A 21,609-nucleotide genomic window follows, 5' to 3' on the forward strand; every position below is an offset into this window, starting at 1 on the left:
ACAGGTTAAGTGATAAACAAACAAACTGTATTTAAAATTACTGACGCGGGGGCGGAAGATAAACAATATTTGTTGTTTATGGCTTTGTTTTTTTTTCTCTTTTTCTTTAATTTTAATTGCATACCAGTGAAAGTTTGTATTTTTTGCAATAGCAAAGACTTTTTATCTGAGAGCATCGATAATACGGATCTAAACGTCGTTAAGTGAGTGAGTTGTTTGCAGTCGTTCATCATTATACATGAGAATGCTCGGTGTGACAGATCTCGTTCGTCCAACTTTGAAATGCGGAATAACTCATTGGATTTTATTTGTGACGGTAAGAAATCGCCATAAAGTTTAAATTGTTGGTTTGTTGTTTTAGTATACATATGATCATTTACGACGTCCGCATTCACCACATCAGTACATAGGAACGTAGCCAGTCACTTGTTAAATGTTTTCATCGCAAAATGTTTTGCGAACGCGCTCCCAAATTCCGCTTATGCCTTCACCCAGCACACAGAACATAGCACACTCTTGCATTCAACAGATTAGCGGAACGCCACAGCAAGTCACCGGAACTGGAGAGGTTTCTAATTAAACCAGAAACACAATGTACTCCCACCACCTTTAAGCTAAACAAAAATAGCACATACATCAAGCTGCTTTGCGAAATCATTTAATGCAAAACGATTGTTCCATTCAACTAAAAATGTGATCCAAGCGCGCCTAAAACACCTAGCCTCAACATACAACTGTACGAACATTCTACTATCAGAGCTTAGTTGTTTCGTCACAAGACGTCCATGACGAAATGACCATGATGACGGGGAATAATTATTTATGATTGGGAAGCGTTTACTATCGGTAACAATGACAATAAACATCACGACTATCGTCTTTAATCTTTACTCAGGCTACTATTCTAGGTAGCTTCTACTATATTTATACAACTTTATGTATTTTCCAACATAATTTTCATGTTATAAAGGAATATGCGATAAATACTGCATCAAAGCTGACGTCATTTTGTTTGAAGAAAAGAAAACCCGTTAAAATATTTACCAGAAACTCAAAAGTTGATTAGTGTTGGTTTTTGCTGATGTGTAAAAACCACTGATATTCCGTCGTGTTCCCGCTCCAGATTGCTCAGTTAAATGTAAGCACAGCGACACCACGTGGTCATGTTCCGGCTTTACAAACGCGCCATCCAAGTAACTCGCCAACGAACAGGGACTTTTCCAATACAGTCAGTGCAGTTTAAGCTATTTAGTAATTTTTTTTTTGCACACATTTTGTTACGATATGAATTTCACCAGAGATGTAGCCGAGCCAAGCGTGGCGGCTCGTTCTGTGCCAGACACCTTGAAGTGGACGCCCGATTCAACCCAGGGCCGAAGCGTTCAGAAATTCACCAATTGTTTCCCCAGTTAAATGTTTGCTAGCGAGATCTTTCAGTTTCTAAAAGGCATCTTTCAGTTTCCAAAAGGGTGCAGTTTATTATGGAGAGGGTTTGGCCATGATCTCGAGAGCCAGTGGGAAACCGGTACATGCAACCGCGCACTGTGAAGATGAACAGCTCGGTGTTCCCCTGAACAATGCAATCGCTCCTTGCATATTTTTCCAAATACGCCCCGACGCTTCGTGGGTGGAAGTTATATGATGACTTTGGTCTACATGAGGGCAGACGCGTTTTTGTCATGAAGGCCTGAGTCATGAGGGAAAATCCGATTGCCGAACGTCTACGCCTTAATAGAACATTGGTTGAAATTTAATATAGCGAAGAAATGTGAGTTTTGCATTGAAATGGGCCACACGAAAAGCGATTGCCCCAGCTTCGCAAAGCATGTAGAAGACTGTAAACGGGCCGCAACTGCGAAAGGTGGGAAAACCGACGAGAAAGTGCCGAACATGGAAGCCGACGCGGTTCCCAACGCTAAAAGTAAAGATAAGAAAGCGCCAGAGGCGAACACGCGTGGCACCACAACGTTATCACCTGCCAGTCCACAACGAAAAAGTGTCAGTTGATGTCGAACCACCTGTGCACCTGCATGTGCCAGATATGACACCAAACGTCACCGATAACATTTTAATGCGACAACTGATGCCACTGATGCTCCGGCGCCATCTGTGACGACTGACGTCTCACCTAACACAGAGAGATTGTAACACGGAAAGCAGCATTACAGCCCAAATGTACTGGGTTTTGGTTGCATGCTAATGCCCGCAACGCTAGGTGTAAGAAAAATCCGACCGTGATTAACTAACCATAGAAAATAAAATGAGGGTTGTTGAGAACGAATCAAACAAATATATGGTGCCTTGTTGTATGATGAATGAGTGTAAAATAACCGCAATAGACTTTATTTGTATGTTGCAAAACATATTATATTAAGCAAACGGTTATAGATTACTATAAACAATAAAAAACATACAAATGTATCACAATGAATTGAGTGCAGATTGTGACCAACGGACTGGGCGAGTAAGAGCCTGTTATCGATGTTGGCTCATATTAGGCATAGACCATGCACGTACGTATCTAAAGCAGGCACTAATGTAACTACAAAAACAGAAAGCAGACACCCTTGGGTCACAATCCGTGAACTGCTTTTTCGCACAGTTCGACTTGATATGTCTCAGCAGTGTAGCTATGGTTTGACTAACAAAGATCTTGTCAGCCACATTACCAATAAAGACTTCTACTTTGTGATTGATTAAGTTTATTATACCTGCGCATCAGGTTATATCAACAGCAGACAGAATTTATGTGGCAAGTATTCATGTTGAAGTATTTATTTACACCTGCAGACATGTCAGGGTTGTTGACGTGGCTTCTGTATCAACTTAGGTGGTGATAAGTGTATTACGTACAATTGAACTCCAAAAAAACTGTCAGTTCCAGATTACAAAAATGACAATTTTTCTTTCATGAAATTGACAAGTTACATCATTTATTTGTCCGATTACAGATATACACTTTCAGTTAGGCCACAATAAATGATGCACAGAGTCGTATGAGTTCATGATAGAATTGTTAACAGATTGCTTACTTACATTATGGTAACGATTAAACGAGGCGAAAGCGCTGAAACGCGTGACAAATTTTATCGTTTAGTCCAGAACTACACCCTCCAGTTTCACTGATGAGATCTTATTGGTGACTAGTTTGTAGTTTGTATTCTCCTTCGTTTACTCAGTGTCGGATTTAATCTTGGAGCCGTCTATTTGATAACGACATATGTACGTCCATATTTTGTGACTTGATGGTCTTCCTATAAATATGGTCAAAATATATTGCCCAGGTTTACGAAGTCGAACCTCCAACACCTGTAAAGCAGATTTAATCAAACCTTTACAATATCGCTCACTTTGTTTTTGTTTTGACTCTTACCTGTTCGTCTTGACTTCTGTTGATTTTAACAGAATTCAGCACTTCTTTTTGCAAACTCAAAAGTGTTAAGAAGATTTTCTGTTAGAATAAGATAAAACCAATTTAATTGTGCTTAAATATGTTGCCGCTTTTGGAAGGGGAGATGTTATGTGATTTCTATTAATTTAATTTAATGTAATCTTTATTTATATAAATTCACTTGATCGCGCAGCACCGGGTGTTTGCGGTAGAACCTCAGCGCAGGGTAAGCTGGACGTTTACCAAATTGGGTTTGACGACCCTGCTTAAAATAGCATTTCGTTTAGTTTTAGTTTAGACCCTTACTTACTCGCCACCTAAACGTAAGACAGAGATAAAAATAAATGTCTCTATACGCACAATAAAGTTGCACAGCTGTGCTGAAGCTAAGGCTGCTTGCGTGTTCTTGCTGTAGACTATACTGAATTTAAAACTCCGTGGCAGACTTATTTATTAAGTGAAAGACACGTTTGCAATACCAGGTGGCGTAAAGTTTAATTTGTTCCAAGCCAGTTGTTAGTTAAGTGACCGAGACTATAGTTGGGTGGCAAAGTTAATGACAGCGAATAATAACAACGAACAGAAAGAGTAAAGTGAGAACGGGTATTTCGCAAGTTACAACGAAAAAAAGGTCTGTCGTCGAGCCGGATGCCAGAAGACTGTGCGAGCTCTGCCGGAAAGCCTAACACCGTCTGCAGCCTTCGGTCCGTCTGTATTCTAAATGTGTGAAGAATTAAGTGGGGAAACATCCGTGTTGCTACAAGAGCAAAAAAACTGTACTCAGCACTGGAAGACCAAGAACACTTGGCAGGTAAATGAGAATAGTAGGGCGCAGCGGTTGACCAAGAAATTTTTTAAACGCAAATATATGTTTCGGTTTGTGAGAAGAAATTTGATATGTTACCTGTAATGGCAAGCTGCAAATGCACTTGTTTCAACGATAACTAAATCGATTTAATATTATACGCGCGTTTATAATTTACCCTAATTACCACATCACACAGTCGAACTCCAACTCCAATCAGGAGTAATGATAAAGAATGTTTGTGGTAGCTGTTTGGAAATTTGCGGTTCGAGGTTTAGAATGGTCAGACGATGCCAGTTATTCGCAATCTCCTCATCCTAAACTGTACTGATGAATTCACTCAAACCTGTTACGGCCTATGTTGTTTGACAACTTTCAATTAATTAGCTAATCGCTGTGAAACGTCTAAAAAAAAGTGAAAGTTGCGCAAAACCTCGGGTGGAGTTCCAACGCCTTGTCTCCATCACATGTTTATCAAAAAATCGACAAAAGCTACGTGAATTAATATTTCTATTTATACAAATACTTTAAGTGAGGTTGTCCATATGTGCATTCGTTGAAGCCAAGTTAAAACTGGGCGTATGTAGGTTTGGCACATTTTTTTCATATCTAAATCAGAATTTGTAAACACAAAAGCAAATTGGCTGTGGTTCACGAATTTAGTCGAAAGTATGTGCATTTATTCATTTGCAAGAGACTTTTGTATTTAGACCCTCTCGAAATATTACAAACAGCCATATTACAAGACTGACGTTATCCGCATGATTACCTTTGGATTTGTCTTTTTTCTACAAGCAGCAAACTAACGCTCAGCATTGGTAGCATATGTTACTACGTATGCATTTTATTGGTTTAGGGTTTGTGCAAATTTCATTTGTTCAAGCAAATAGTATCGATATTTTGCTCGATATTACTATTTTTTCTTAACTTGCTTTGTCTTAAACCCTGAAGCCCAAATGCACGAAATATGGCGTTTATTAAAGTTGTTGGGACAAATATATATTTTTTAAACATTACATTTTAACTGGCTTTCTCGCGTTGACAATCCTCTCGTACAGAATTATGCATGGTTAAAATAATGTTAAGGCAACATGCAAGATTATTGAAAAAGTAAGTCATGAATCACCCAAAAACCAAAAACGAAAAATTTTAATGTTCATCAATAAAGTGTTTTTTCTCCTTTGTATGTACAGAGATGTACATAAAGCTTACTTTTGTGGCAAATATGTTTCTCACATACATTGCACTTGTGTCCTTTCCCCCTTGTGTGTGTTGCAGTATGCTCCTTTAAACAGAAAAATATATTTTGTCAAAATAAGCATCCTCAGTTTCCGCATTATTACCCGACTGTAAGAACTCTCCAAACCATTTATTATTACAAGTCAACTACAAACCCACGGTGTTTACATGGAAAAGCCAACAAAAATATGATGAGACCTTTTAGGTCGAAACAGTGGCCATCTGTCTGCAGCTTATACACAATAATATTATCGTGTGTAAGCTTGCAGGAGGTTTTTCGTTTCCAGCAATGAAGAAAGCGATTGGCAGCATTGGTCAAGCTCCCGACCCATATACCAAAAAGTAAAAACCTGATCGAGATTCGTGGCCAGGATACCTGGGTTCAAACCTCGGTGTGGTCAAAAAATAAAAAATTGTATTGCGGTTTACCTTCTGTTCAGTGCATCGTGTTTCGCACGATCACACAAGCTTTCACAAACGAATGAATTGTGAACAAAAATTGGACATTATTATACCCACCTGTTTCAATTAAGGAACAGGGTTTAATAACTCGGCAAGTAGCCAACATGAGACACAACGCCCTACCGCAAACCAAATTATTTGTTACTCCTTTGCAACAAAATTTTTCCAAGTCCAATTGACGGAAAGTTATTTTCCGATGTATTCTTAGAAGTGAAACTAATCGTCATCCTGTATTCGCCATGAGTTTCATGCACAAAACTTTTCGCAAGTGCACAAACCTTGTGTATTTCTACTGCGCTTTAATCTTGGTCCAAAATTGTTTTAACACTATCCAAATCTTCAAAACAGGACATGACTATATTCTCTATCCTATACACTCACAATTACTGTAGGCCGCTTTGCTGGCAGTTTCCGGTTACTGAGCGTATAGAGCTTCACCTTCAAAGACTGTATTCCAAATTACTACAACAAACGTTGATCTCCGGGTCTGTCTTTATATATATTTCCCTCTAAAAAGCATCATCGTACTATAAGAATAAGACACTAATAATGTATTTTAAAGCGAAATGTATTTGTGTTTGCCATGCATTGCTCAAGAAAAATATTCTTTGCTTTCTATTTAAATAAAGATAATTTTAGTGTCAATTGTTGAGTTTTCTGCTGCACAAGTTTCAGCGGCAAAATTGCATGTTTTATTGTGTGCAGTGTAAATTTGTTTAAAGTGATAACAACTGATGATTGAATAGGCGCGTTTTTGTGCCTGTGTGGTCCTACAATAGTTCGGTGAGGACCAGTGTACTTATGGTTTCTCTGAATTTTCTTGTTTGCTAATTCTACGCTTGCTTATGTACACAAATGTTCTGTTTACATAGATGGCTCTTTCTACAGGCCTGCTTCTGAGTGTTTTTGCTTGTTAGAATAAGGTTTCCGTTTGCTCAGAGTGCTGCGAGTTAAGAACCGTTGTGGTCTACTAGAATTCCCCACCTGATGCAAAGAATCACGCCCGCCCGACTACCAAAAAGACAGCGCAAAAATATCGTAAAATTAAAAATGAAAACATTAAAAGTTAGCCAAGTGCCACAGTCTCCAGCTGCACTGATGAGAGCTTGCAAGTCGAAAGAGTGTGCATATAACTGTGTGAAGCTAAATAAAAAAATTAGCAAACTAAACTGTCTATAATAAAATACAACAACGTGAAGAAAGCTATTCTTAATTGCGCGGTACCGTTTAGAAAGGCCACATAACAACAGTTGGTGCACACGATAGGGCGATGCATTCAATTAAATTTTTATTTGCAAATATTTCATTTTCTAAATTAACACAACTGCAGTACATTGGAACTTAAAATAGTGTAAATATTCCTTTTTGTAACTTGCATAATATTATCATTTATTTAACACTACAACACCACAATTCGTTTAGTATTTAGTCGCGTACACTGCCCTTTAAATACATCAACTTTGGCAAGGTTCAGGGTTCAAGTTAACGAATGCAACCTCCCACAAAATTACATTGCCGTTAACAATGTTGACCTTTTTGTCCTTTTGAGAAAAGTTGACATCATTTTTAAACTTTCGCTCATACCTCACATTATCGGTTACCGCGTACAAACGATATTTGTGTTCGTACAACAGCGCCAGCTGACGATAGAACATTCTGCAACGCTCTAACCACTTAGGATTGGAAATGGGCCCAGGAAGGTGAATTTCTAAACCAAATTGTCTGACGCATTTGAACAAACCGGTGTCAAGAAGTTCCTGCAAGACCTGAAAGAAAAGAAAAATTCTCATAAAAAATTGAGATTTAAGGCAGATATCTTGTCTTACCTGGTCTTCAAATCCTCCCCCAGATGGGTTGTCGATATTCACCTTTAGGTAATCTAAATACCTTCCTTTGTGACCCAGTTCTTCGAGTATCGTAACTGGGTAAACAATTTATGTCATGTCTAATAACGAGTGTCTGTCGCTGTAACTCACGCAAAGTTCGCTGTTTCCATCCGCCTTGGTCGTGGTTCTCACTGCTGATACCGATTTTGTGAAACACTACTCCAGAATCCCGTCTATCCATCCTCCAGTTTCATACCTGCAAGAAAATGTCTGGTATATGTGTGCGCCATTTTTCTGAATAAAAGAGTTAACCAGCTAAAGAAGTTTGCAAATATTGTTTGCATGTAAGCTAGGCAAACTTCTTTAAAAATGCTAAAACCATTGTTTTTTCAGCAAATTCCCTAAAACATAAAACAATTTTCTACTTGGATCAAACGAGTGAACTTCGCATCTTTTTTTGCCATTACGTCATCGAAGCTAAAATCTCCTCCCACGCCGAATGAGTAAACCAAACATTTGTAGCCATCAGTGTTTCCCTTTTAAAATTTAGGTTCCAAACATACTGGATAAACACCGTCGCCCAAAGCTGACTGATCGCCACCGTAGTTTTCAACTTGCAAACAATGGTACTGTAATTCAAATAAAAAAATTATCTAAAATCAAGTATTTTTCCAACAACAAAACAAACAAATTTGCCACCTGTATTTTGTAAATATAATTCCATAGACGATCGAATTCCTGTTGAGGTGAAGATTGTCCTGGTGGACCAAACTTCAATATCTCCTTCGCTTGAATTACAACAAGATCCTCCGTTACATTTGCGGGAGTATTCAGTTGTTATGGTATATTTATGATAACTCAACCAAATAAATTAATATTATTTCTTAAATTTTGTCTGATACGTGGTAATTCCCAGCATAAGATGCAACTTTACTGTTTTCCAGGTTAATTTTGTTGGTTGAAACGTCCGTATTTGTCTCCAGTCTTAAACGAAGTTCTCGAATCTCATCTATATTAATCAAAATAAAAGGTATTGTAGAAAAATTTGTAACGATGCTTTGTAATTTGTAAATTTCTTCGACGTACGTGACACCATAACACTGTTTCATACGTTAGCGCAAAAATAAACTTGCATTTTTTAAAGAACGTGACTACCCTTTTACCAGTGCTACGATGTCAGCCAATTAAAATCAGATATAAATTTCGAGTGATATTAACATGTAAGCAAATGTTTCCATTTATGTAAAGTATTAGGTTTTGGAATTACAAATTGTAATGAAATGCAAATGGCCACAAAGTGTAAGGTCAACTAACCTGCTAAATAAACTTGCCAAACTACGTAGAATACAACAGCAACTACTATTTTTTAATATCAGGTACCTAAAATCTTTCCTTGTCAACATCATGATTACCTATTGCAAGCAAAATGACTTGAATATTCTTGATCATGTAATTACGAGACAAATTCATGTTCTTCTTGAATAGCAAAATTCGAATAACTTTGTGATTTACGTGAAACGTAATAGCTGCATATTACATGACCTGAAACATTTTGTTGGTTTACTTTCGTGGGACACATACATCAACACAGTCTGCATAAAATATCTGTAAGAGGTACAATTTTATAACACCAGCGCGTTATCGATTATTACGCTTAATGATATTCAGTGTTGTTGTTTCGCCTCATACACACGCGCGACAGCAATGGTGCACTGCCATACCACAGCTCCGTATTTGCAGAATGTTCCGCAATACATTCTGCAATTGCCTACCATTTATATGCGTGAGAGTCGTTAGCCTTGTTTTGAATTCAATTGTTTTTCCATTTTTTTAACTAACACAAAGAAACACAACACTCAGAATAAAGTGCTGCGTACCTTTCGCAATTATAAAATAACCATAAAGTATCAAAGCGTTAAGTCATGGATATCACTAAAACATCGAAAACAACAATTTAGACTGTTTGAACAACTTATATGACCTATCGCTCTGCAAGTCTTGAACTCATATATGGTAATACCGTGCAGCTCACAAAAAACAACGAGTGTAATGTAAACAACACAGTTCCTCTACAGTTTCGAGGGAATCATTCATGAATCCTTCCACTATCGAGTCAACCACACGCCAGTACGGACGATTTAATGTTCACAAACATGTTGCCTTTAAAAGCAAGTGATATTTTACATGTAATAGGAAAAAAATGCACAGCAAACTGTAAACAGAGCAGTAATGATAAATGACGGAAGCTATATTCTTAATTGCGCGGTACCGTTTAGAGAGGCCACAAAACAACAGTTGGTGCACACGATGGGGCAATGCATTCATTTAAATTTTTATTTGCAAACCATTTAATTTCAGAATTTACTTGACTACAATATATACGAATTTAAAATACTGTACATAATCTTTTTGTAACTTATATTATATTATCATTTTTTAACACTACAATTTAGTCGCGTACACTGCCCTTTAAATACATCAAAATTGGCAGTGCTCAATGTTCAAGTTAACGAATGCAACCTCCCACAAAATTACTTCATTACCGTTAACCATTTTGACCTTTTTGACCATTTGGGGAAAGTTGACGTTGTCAAGAAGTCCCTGCAAGACCTGTAACAAATGAAAAAATATCATACAAATTGAGATTTAAGGCACAAATCTTGTTTTATCTCGTGTGCGCCATTTTTGTGAATAAAATAGTTTAGCAGCTAACAAAAATTTACGACTATGCTTTGCAATGTATGCCAGATAAATTTGATTAAAAATTTTAAAAATCAGTTGTTTTTCCAGCACATTTCCTAAAACATAAAACAATTTTCTACTTGGATCAAACGATTGAACTTTCACATCCTTTTTTGTCATTACGTCATCGAAGCTAAAATCTCCTCCCACGCCTTAAGAGAAAACCAAACATTTGTAGCCATCAGTGTTTCCCTTTTAAAATTTAGGTTCCAAAGATACTGGATAAACACCGTCGCCTAAAACTGACTGATCGCCACCGTAGTTTTTAACTTGGTACTAGAACCTCAGTTATATAAATCCACAACGATGTTTCGAATTTGCAAAGTTCTTTGACGAAAAAGAAATCGCAACACTATTTCGTAGGTTAACGCAAAAATGCACTGCATTTCGCGCTTTCATGAACATTGTCTCCGCTCAGGTTTTTTTGACCTATTACCAAACTACCACAACGTACAAGTTTCTTTCCAATTTGGCTGGACAAAGCTAATTGAAAGCCGTCAACGTTCTTTCTATTGAAGACATTGAAGCCTTTACGAATGAACAGTTCGATCGAAAGTGATTTGTTATTCGGAAACGTTTTAAGTTTGGGAGCAACATATATCCATACCTTGCGAAACGGTGCAAGAATTGGCCGCACGCATTTGCCACGACGCAGGCACGTGCGACTTCGATTCCAAACCCGCTGGATGAAGCGCTGCGCACCAGGTTTATTTGCTCCATAGCCAATGAAGCAGACGCGATTTTCAAAATCAACTGTGATGAGCTGATGCGTGCTATTGTGGTTACCATGCAAACTGAAGACGCTAAAAAGGTTGCAAATGAAACCGTTTGTGGAACACAGGGATCGGGGTATAATGTTCGGAATGCAAGGAAAACGCTGTTGCGTCACCAACTACCCAATTACCGTTATAAAAACAGCCACATGCCATTTTTGCAAACGTTTGGGACACGTGGAAGGTGCTTGCAGAAAGAAGCGGACATCTTCCGACAATATCAACATGTTGTTTCCAAACAAGCCGCAATTCAGATCTAGTACGAACCTGGAGGTTACCGTTACCAGAAACTTTATTTCTGTCGTGAAATGGAGAAAATTGGATCTCGACACATGTTCTTCCGGTTGTGGGGGCGTTTAAGGCAAAAGTTCAACGTTGACCAAAAATGAATAAGGTCGAATTTTTTGTCTCCGAAATGCCGCTTCTAAATCTGTTTGGACAATGCGCCATCAAATCCTTTCACATTTCGTTGTACAAGCTACTTTAGAGTCCCGAGGAGTAGTTACACGCATTATTTGACGTGAGCTATCCGGACACAAATGCATTTACAAGAAGCTTGCAAACATCTTTCGAACAATACCGAGATCTTTTCGTCCGAATTGGAACGTTTAAAGGATTTTGAACTAGAGGTAATGTTTACAAACGACTTAAAGGCTATATTCTGCAAGTCGAGACCAGTTCCATTCGCGTTACCAGACGATGTCAACGAAGCACATGACGCTGGCATCGTATTTGGAATTTAACAAGTTGGGAATGCCAGTGGTTTAAATACGAGTCACCGCTTCAAGGACAAACCAAAGCCAAAATACGAGTTTACGGAGACTACTCTGTAGCAGTTAACTTGCAGTTATTTTCACACCGTCACGTACTTCTATTTCTTGAAGACGTGATGCGCAAGTTTCAAGGTGAATACGGCTTTACAAAGATTGATTTAGCTGACGCGTATAACCAAATCCGATTTGTGCTAGAGAAACGCGAGAAGCCAGAGAATCTGTACACACGGAGTTACTATTTCAAAACTTTTTGGCATTTGGTATAACCTCCGTTCCAGGCTATTTCCAAGCGATAATGGACGACATTACCAAAGATTTGCAAGGTGTAACCATCTATCTTTACGCCTTAGTGCATAAAGTACTGCAAATTGGTCTTTAGTCACTGGCATCAAACCGACCCTGAGCCGCTGTAAACAATTTTTCCTACATCATTCAGTGAAAACCTTTAGTCTAAGGCGGGTCCACACTCACGCTTTGCGCCGGCGGATTCTTTGTTTGTTTTATTATAGGCCGGCGTGCGGGCGTACGCTCGGGGAAAAAGGAAAAATTCGTTGAAGGCGAAACGAAAAAGTTTGGTTTCGAGTTGACACACAGACTACACACTGGACAGCAAAAAAATGTTGTGTTTTGAACGATTATGTTGCATTTTGCCTTTTTTTCAATATTTAGGCCGAAACAAAACATTTTAAATAAGGGGCTAATTTTTTAGGAATATAAGTTCATGTAAATATAAATCTGTTAAAATGCATGCCCACAGGGCTTACAAACAACAATGCTCGCAACGAAAGTTACTCTCAACAGTTGAAAATAAGCGTAAAGAAAATGCGCATCACGAAATTAAAAGCATGATTTAAAAAATCAAATCAACAAAGAACTTGTAGCGTCTCGTATTGGTCGTTAACAATTGCTTGTAGTAACCGCATTTTGTTAAAAGTCACCGCCAATTTATTCAAACCGTCAGACTGTCGCCACATTGTCGCCAATCGCGGTTGCATGTATTGTGTTTCATTTCCTCGTCCTTTTCACTTCCCTTTTGTTTCACAATCACCGAACTCGCACTTGCACCGCCGATAACAACCACAGCTTGGCACCTCCTAATAATTCTTTATCTCTTCTATCACACTTTCGTCCTTTATAAGCCATCTCATTTCTCAACCATGTGTGTTGTTATGTTAACAACCTGATCACCACATAAATACCGAGGCTTAAAAATACTCTGTATACTGTACGAATAAATCATTGAGGATTTTTAGTTACGTTTAATCAGTGAGACGTTTTGCATGCTGTAAGATAAGGTAACCGGCAAATATATTGTCAAGAGATCTACACATATGTAAACTGATAAGAAACAGAGAATAATTTAGTACATATTTTTGTTGTGCCTTATTTGGAGTCGGACTGTTATTAAATGAAGGTTCGGATTTTGTCACTTTACAAGTATTGGAGTCACTCTGAGTCAGATAGAGCATTAATAATATTAAAGCAATCAATTGAACGCTTCAAACTTCTAAACAACTGTTGCCACAGCAAGCCAAATGATCATCAATCAAACCACGTTGTGCACTAGTACAACATTTAATGTTTTCTTCTTGAAATCACCCTTTTTCAACACCACTTGTTGTGCGTGACAAAGGTGAAAATTTCACATCAAAATTACAATATAAATATCCTCGTATCAAACGCAGTTGATTGCGAAGAAAACAAAAGTAAAATGCTGAAAATAAATTGTTACAACGGGCCGAACATATAGGCTGCTGGTGGTAACTACCTTCAGCATGCGTTGCGTTTGTAGATAAAAAAAATTGGGCGTATCACGTGATTGGTACTACCTGCGATTTTTATCTACACACTCAACGCATGCTTGCGGCCGCGGTGCTACACCACGGTAGTTGGTCACCTGACATTGCTGGTCGGAGTGACCTGGAGGTAGTTACCACCAGCCATCTATATGTTCGGCCCGGTTTAACATTTTATTTTCAGCATTTTACGTTTTTCTGCGTTATCATAACGTATTTTGATGGCCAGGAAGTCCCCCTGAGATGTGAGGTGTAATAACTTTATTACACACGGTTTTAAGCAAATGTTTGAGGTTTCCCTCAAACGAGCGTGACTCACTTTCAATGTACAAGGTGGAATGTGTTGAGTTGTTGTCTTAACTTCTGTAGGTAGATAATTCGTCCGACACGTTGTAGTCATGGTTGGGACATAGCGTAGAAATGAAAGCAATATTATTGCGTTCTAGACAGTTGTGTGTGATCAATATATAAGTTTAATTACATTAGCCACCACATTTTATTTAAATACCATCGCAGCCTCTTTGGATTAAAGACATTTACCTAAGATTATAGACATTTATCAGAAAACGTAAAATGGAAAGATGTGGGAACAAATACTTGGATTGAGCATTGGATTGAGACCATCGCAAAACCAGCATGTATTTTAGTGACAATTGACTCTTTCTGCCATGCACGTTAAAAGTTACGTTTGCTGATTTCGTTTACCGTTATATCACACATCCAACATAACAGGTAGGAACTTTTTACGCCAGAATAAAAACAAAGGTTAAGGAACGCTACAAGAACATTAATATGAAAAGTGTTTCGGAAAGTGAACACTACTTGTGATTTTGTTTGGCTGGGTGATTAGTAATTTCAGGACAGGGTCTGGTATCTTTGTTACGTCATGAGGTTTATAAAAAACATAATGTAACTTAGTTTCACATTTTGTTTCAAACCTTTTGGATCTTTAAACCGTGGTTCAAATGTTGCTAAATCAACCAATGAAATCATCGTTAGCAAACAAGGCTAGCATTATTCATTACGCGACTTTTCCTTGAACAAAATCTACACACCCTCGTTATGACAAGCTGTGTGATGATAAGCCATGTTTCTCTGTCGTTCTTATCATTTGATTTGCTTCCGACTTCGTGTTATCGGGCAACAAGAAGTTGTTTGCTCTGATTAAACTCGTCGTCAATCCGGAGGGCTCGTGCAACTTTAACGTTCATTCAGTTGCCCTACGGTTTTATCTTCACACGCAACGCATGCTTGCGGCCGCGGTGCTACGTCACGCAAGTAGGTCACCTGACTATTCAGAGTGTATTGGAGGTTAGCGCCAGCAGCCTATTTGTTCGGCCAGTTTTAACATTTCATTTTCAGCATTTTGCTTTTTTTTTCCCATTTCATTTTAGAACTAAGGAAGCTTTTGTCGAAACATGTTTTTTTAACAATAAATGCGGTTGACACACGGTTATGTTATATTGTAATTTTGCAAATGCGAAGTTATCGCTTGTGTCACGTACAACAAGTGGCGTTGGAAAAAAATGATGGCGTTCAGGATGGAATAAAACACTAGAGATAACTGCTGTTTACTTCTGTCTGCCACAATTTAGGATGCAATATGTGTGTTATGATCTGCAAACATTGTTTAGGACTGCATAGTCTTGCCGGCTATTTAGCCGAAAAGATGGTTGTGAATCGCAATATAGCTGCGCTGATGAGACCTTCCAGGTCGAAAAACAGTGGCCCTGTCTGCAGCTTGTTATGAAAAACACTTTTGGTTATTGTACTTGTTTAGGGTAAGTTTGATACTTTGTTATCAGTAAAACAATTCGATCGTGAAAACGATTATATTCGGTAAAGTACGATAGGATAAATGCGTTTGAAAAGTTTGTTGTATCTTAGAGAAAATCATCTAGTTTTTAGATACTTTATTACTGACAGACAAAGCAAAGTTATCGACATTCCAAGTTATCCGTTAAATGAAACTGTTTTATGAAAATTAATGTAACTGTAGATATTGAATTGAATGGTTTCTGCGGGACAAGTACACCATACTTAACGGAACAAACCGTTGTGAGGAAAACAACGATTTTAATCGAAGCTGTTTGTTAATAATTCTACTTTAGATGATTTATGACATGTGTTTGTTCGTCAAGTTAACATGCTTAGCTTAAATGCACGGTTTGTCGTCAATAGCCTGACTATAATTATTTTTTCCTGATTAAGAAACAATAAATTACATGGTTTGCATTTTTATCTAGTTTTGAACTTCGGTAGAGCATTAATGTTAAAACACCTACTTATATACTTGTTATTATGTATAGTGTTTGTATGGTGTGTGCGGTTTTAGACGTGCGATCACCTTGCAGTTTGTACTTAAAACTTACTAGCAATCAAATGATCACAACTAATTTGATTCACTTGATTCTACTAATATAATTCTCCTGTGTAGTGTTACAGATTCACACAGAAGAGTTTTGATAAAAATGATAAAGTTGATTTTGTTTGGAGTTGTATTGGTCAGTCGTCTTGTTATAACACATCAACAAGAACAGCAATGTAGAGTTGTGTGGGATGCAGGAAATCAAGGAGACGATTTTCAGATAAGCGGAATAAAGGGAAAACCTGGAATCACAGGAAGAAGAGGAGAGAAGGGCGCACATGGACCACGTGGAGAGCGAGGACCTCGAGGTGAAATCGGAAAACAAGGACCTAAAGTTGACGAAATGATGAGTCTTGTTATCGGTACGTGGATTTCAAACATTCTTATTTTGTTCAAATGAAACATATTAAGGTGGTTATCACATTTTGAAATATCAATTGAAAAAGAAAGTAATCATCACTTCTATTTGCCACTGGTGGCCTAGCCAACCAATTACGTGACAGTTATCCATGTAACAAGTTGGCACGTGACACGCTGCATAAACAGCGCGGGTACCAGGAAGCAGTAAAACATAATTTAGAATAAACGTATTTTCCAAAACAACTCATCTAGGTTTAAATGTAAGTGCTGCAAAAATTCAATGTACTAAAAAAAACAGTCTTTTACAAGAAGTGAACTAGAAACTACAGCATTCCAGAGACTTTGAAAGTAAACCTTCAATTATTACCGGTAGTTCAAAAATAAGTTACCTATCTGAAAATTTCACCAACTCTGTTTAGCAGAGCAAGATTTTAGAGGATATTAATAATTTTTGATCGTTTATCTTCAAATTCCCGCAATAATCGCAAATAAATAATCTTCTTTATTTGATCGCTAGCTTTTGTTCAAAGCTTTGACGAATGAAGTGGATCGACTCCAGAATGAGCAGAATCGTACATCTAACAGTTAAGATCACTCATTTTTATAATTGTGTAAACAAGCTTTAGACTCGTGTTATTCGTTCAAAACAGGTTAAGCAACGTTATCCAAAAAGTAAAGACTCAAAATATGTTATTTTGTTCATTACTGCCTTTTCGTGAAATAAACACCAAGTTGTTCATTACCACCATGGTTGTAATAGTTGGCAACCCTCATCAAAACCATTCAAACCCGACGGTTTCGCCCCAAACCTCCTTCCCCCATAAAAGCATCATGAATCGCATGTTTTGCTCATGGAAGGTGAATCAATATAAATTAAAATACTGATTGATTCTCAAACGACCTTTCTGGTCGTATGTTGCTTTACATAAACATTGGCGTTTTTTCAAAACACTGATGTTGAAAATTGTTCCTAAATCTCCATCCACTCCATACGTCCGTGTTCTTAAACCTAACATAACACAACATAGCACATTTTTTAAAAAACAGAGATTGAAAAACTTCTACAAAGTCTTGGTTCCGAATCTTGTAAAACATCTCATGTTCATGGTCCCCAACTTCTCAAATCTGGAGAAGAAGCTTACTGTGAAGACGGGTGGCAGGTGAAAGTGAAAATATACATTTCATAGTTTACTTGAGTAGAATGTTGATTATCCATGTTGCAACCTTTTAATGGAACCTCATCACAAATGTAGTGTTATTGGATGTTAGGCCGTTTATTTAATCAGCTTTGATAAAAACTGTGATAAATACCAGGTGTTCCAACGCCGTTACGATGGATCTGTGAGTTTCGATAGAGATTGGGTGGATTACCAGAAGGGGTTTGGGAAACTATCCACAGAATTTTGGATAGGTTTGTTTTCCAATTGACTCATAAGTTTGAACAGAAACTAAACACCAGTTTCCTAAAGCACTAACACTTTCGAGCTGGTGGCGTTATATTATAATAAAGAAGTTATTTTGTTTGGTGAAGATTATCTAATCGCTAGTTTCATGGTGTTATGCCAACAAACTTACTATATACTATAGATAACCTGGCTTTCAAAACATTGTTCGTCAATGGTTGCTATAAACGACCACTGACGAACAATACGTCAATGAAACTTGTACCGAGAAAGATCCCAGTTGATATAAAGCCAGTAGTCTGTTTCGCCAAAAACTTTTGAAACAAAAAAAACCTTATTAGGTTTAGAGAAACTGCATCAATCTTCGTATTGATATGCGGATTGTCTGGACTGGTTTTGCCGAGTATAGGTAAGATTATCATTTTACTGTGTTGAAATTAATCAATTCGTGGCAGCGATAAATTACTCGACACAGCGTAATGTAAAGAATTGCAAATGATGTTGATGCAAATTTAGAGTTTTTCTTTGGAATATTTTGTAATTTTGTCCATACTGGAAATAGCCAGTTGTAAAGGTTATTTTTTACTGATTGCCAGTCTCCAGACAAACAATTTACTGATTGCCAGTCTCCAGACAAAACAAATTAGGCCAAACAAATCAAATCGAAACCATCTCACAACCTATGTAGAGAACTATGTATTTTTACTTTCTATCCTCTAACAGAAGTCACCCGGACCCACAATTTAAATGACAGCTTGGGTGACAATAGGCTACATGTCCTAGTGCTAGAAACGTGTGGCTTACATTCAAAAATACTTACGAAATACGAAAAAAGATTAATAGGATATTCGGTGTATTGGGCTACCTTGACGAGGTTAAATAACATCTGAAATTTGAGCACGTTACGACACCAGTAAGAATTCACCAACCGACCATTCTATCTTACGTCCGATTACCTTGTGGAGATTGGGTCACAATTCTATTACTACTCAGTCTCTAATACATTGCAAATTTTCACTTTCACACAACAAGACACAATGTGAAAATATGGAGACTACTCTGTAGCAGTTAACTTGCAGTTATTTTCACACCGTCACGTACTTCCATTTCTTGAAGACGTGATGCGCAAGTTTCAAGGTGAATACGGCTTTACAAAGATTGATTTAGCTGACGCGTATAACCAAATCCGATTTGTGCTAGAGAAACGCGAGAAGCCAGAAAATCTGTACACACGGAGTTGTACTATTGCAAAACTTTTTGGCATTTGGTGTCCGTTCCAGGCATTTGGACCTCCGTTCCAGGCTATTTCCAAGCGATAATGGACGACATTACCAAAGATTTGCAAGGTGTAACCATCTATCTTTACGCCTCAGTGCATAAAGTACTGCAAATTGGTCTTTAGTCACTGGCATCAAACCGATCCTGAGCCGCTGTAAACAATTTTTTTTACATCATTCAGTGATAACCTCTAGTCTAAGGCCGGGTCCACACTCACGCTTTGCGCCGGCGGATTCTTTGTTTATTTCATTATAGGCCGGCCTGCGGGCGTACCTCGGGACATTAAAACAAGTGGGGCAAACGCTAGCTTTAAAGTAGCATAGCGTCTGAGCGAGAAGGGTCTGCGGTGTCGACAGGAAAAAGGAAGAATTCGTTGTAGGCAAAACAAAAAGTTTGGTTTCGAGTTGACACACAGAATACACTGGACAGCAAAAAAATGTTGTGTTTTGAACGAATATGTTGCATTTTGCCTATTTTTCAATATTTAGGCCGAAACAAAACATTTTAAATTAAATTTGGCTGGCAACAATTCAGTTTAAGGTAGTAATAAGCCAAATGAGGCAGTGTGTCTTTTAAGGTTGCGTGAATAGTTGAGGATTTCAACTTATGGAACAGAACTCATAATAATGAAAAAAATAAGACTACATGTATCAATGACCTTATTTCATTTACAAACAACTTGTTGATTAGAAAGCTTCGAATGTCCTATCCCAAATAAGACCTCAAAAGGCCTATCACTCATTAAAATCAGGGGCTAATTTTTTAGGAATACAAGTTCATGTAAATATAAATCTGTTAAAATGCTTGCCTACAGGGCTTACAAACAACAATGCTCGCAACGAAAGTCACTCTCAACAGTTGAAAATAAGAGTGAAGGATATGCGCATCACGAAATTAAAAGCATGATTGAAAAACATCAAACCAGCAAACAACTTGTAGCGTCTCGTATTGGTCGTTAACAATTGCTTGTAGTAACCGCATTTTGTTACAAGTCACCGCCAATTTATTCAAACCGTCAGACTGTCGCCACATTGTCGCCAATCGCGGTTGCATGTATTGTGTTTCATTTCCTCGTCCTTTCACTTCCATTTTGCTTCACAATCACCGAACTCGCACTTGCGCCACCGATAACAACCACTGCTTGGCACCTCCTAATAATTCTTTCTCTCTTCTATTACACCTTTGTCCTTTATAAGCCATTACATTTCTCAACCATGTATGTTGTTATGTTAACAACCTGATCACCACATAAATATTGAGGCTTAAAAATACTCTGTATACAGTACGAATAAATCATTGAGGATTTTTAGTTACGTTAATCAGTGAGACGTTTTGTATGCTGTAAGATAGGGTAGCAGGCAAATATATTTTCAAGAGATCTACATATATTTAAACTGATAAGAAACAGAGAATAATTTCGTACATATTTTTGTTGTGCCTTATTTGGTGTCGGATTTTTATTTAATTCGGGTTTTGTCGCTTCACTAGTATTGAAGTTACTCTGAGTCAGATAGCGCATTAATAATATGAAGGAAACCAATCGAACGCTTCAAACTTATACAGAACTGTTGTCACAGCAAGCCAAGTGATCATCAATCAAACCACGTTGTGCACCAGCACAACATTTAATATTTTCTTATTGAAATCAACCTTTTACAATGCCACTTGTTGTGCGTGACAAAGGTGAAAATTTCACATCAAAATTACAATATAAATATCCTCGTATCAAACGCAGTTGATTGCGAAGAAAACAAAAGTAAAATGCTGAAAATAAATTGTTAAAACGGGCCGAACATATAGATTGCTGGTGGTAACTACCTCCAGGTCACTCTGACCAGCAATGTCAGGTGACCAACTACCGTGGTGTAGCACCGTGGCCGCAAGCATGCGTTGAGTGTGTAGATAAAAATTGCAGGTAGTGCCGATCACGTGATACGCCCAATTTTTTTTATCTACACACGGTAGTTGGTCACCTGACATTGCTGGTCAGAGTGACCTGGAGGTAGTTACCACCAGCAATCTATATGTTCGGCCCGGTTTAACATTTAATTTTAGAATTTTACTTTTGTTTTCTGTTTTGTTTTCTTTGCAATCAACTGCGTTTCACACGAAGATATTTATATTGTAATTTCGAATATAAATTAGAGGCACTTCTAGCAGTTATTTCGGAATCAGTCACGTTGGCCACAAAAACCTCCCAATAGCCAATACTTGGAGCATCGTGTAGTGGGAGGAAGTGTCACACTCACATGTAGGTATTTGATAAATTACCAACAAAGATTGATCAACAGAAACAATAGAGCCGATAATGTTGTTTTTATAGTGAGCTGCAATTGTTTTTTGTGAGCTGCAAAGTGCATTCTGCTGTGTATCTGTTAATTAGTTCCAGTAAA

The 21,609-nt window shown here is 37.8% G+C and overlaps 1 pseudogene; it reads right to left on the reverse strand.

The window, feature by feature from the left end:
• Positions 1-7,351: 7,351 nt before the first annotated feature.
• Positions 7,352-11,965, reverse strand: LOC145907148 (uncharacterized; annotated as a pseudogene).
• Positions 11,966-21,609: the final 9,644 nt, after the last annotated feature.

This window comes from Ascidia mentula, chromosome 6 (genome assembly GCF_947561715.1).
Source record: "Ascidia mentula chromosome 6, kaAscMent1.1, whole genome shotgun sequence".
Lineage (NCBI taxonomy): Eukaryota > Metazoa > Chordata > Ascidiacea > Phlebobranchia > Ascidiidae > Ascidia > Ascidia mentula.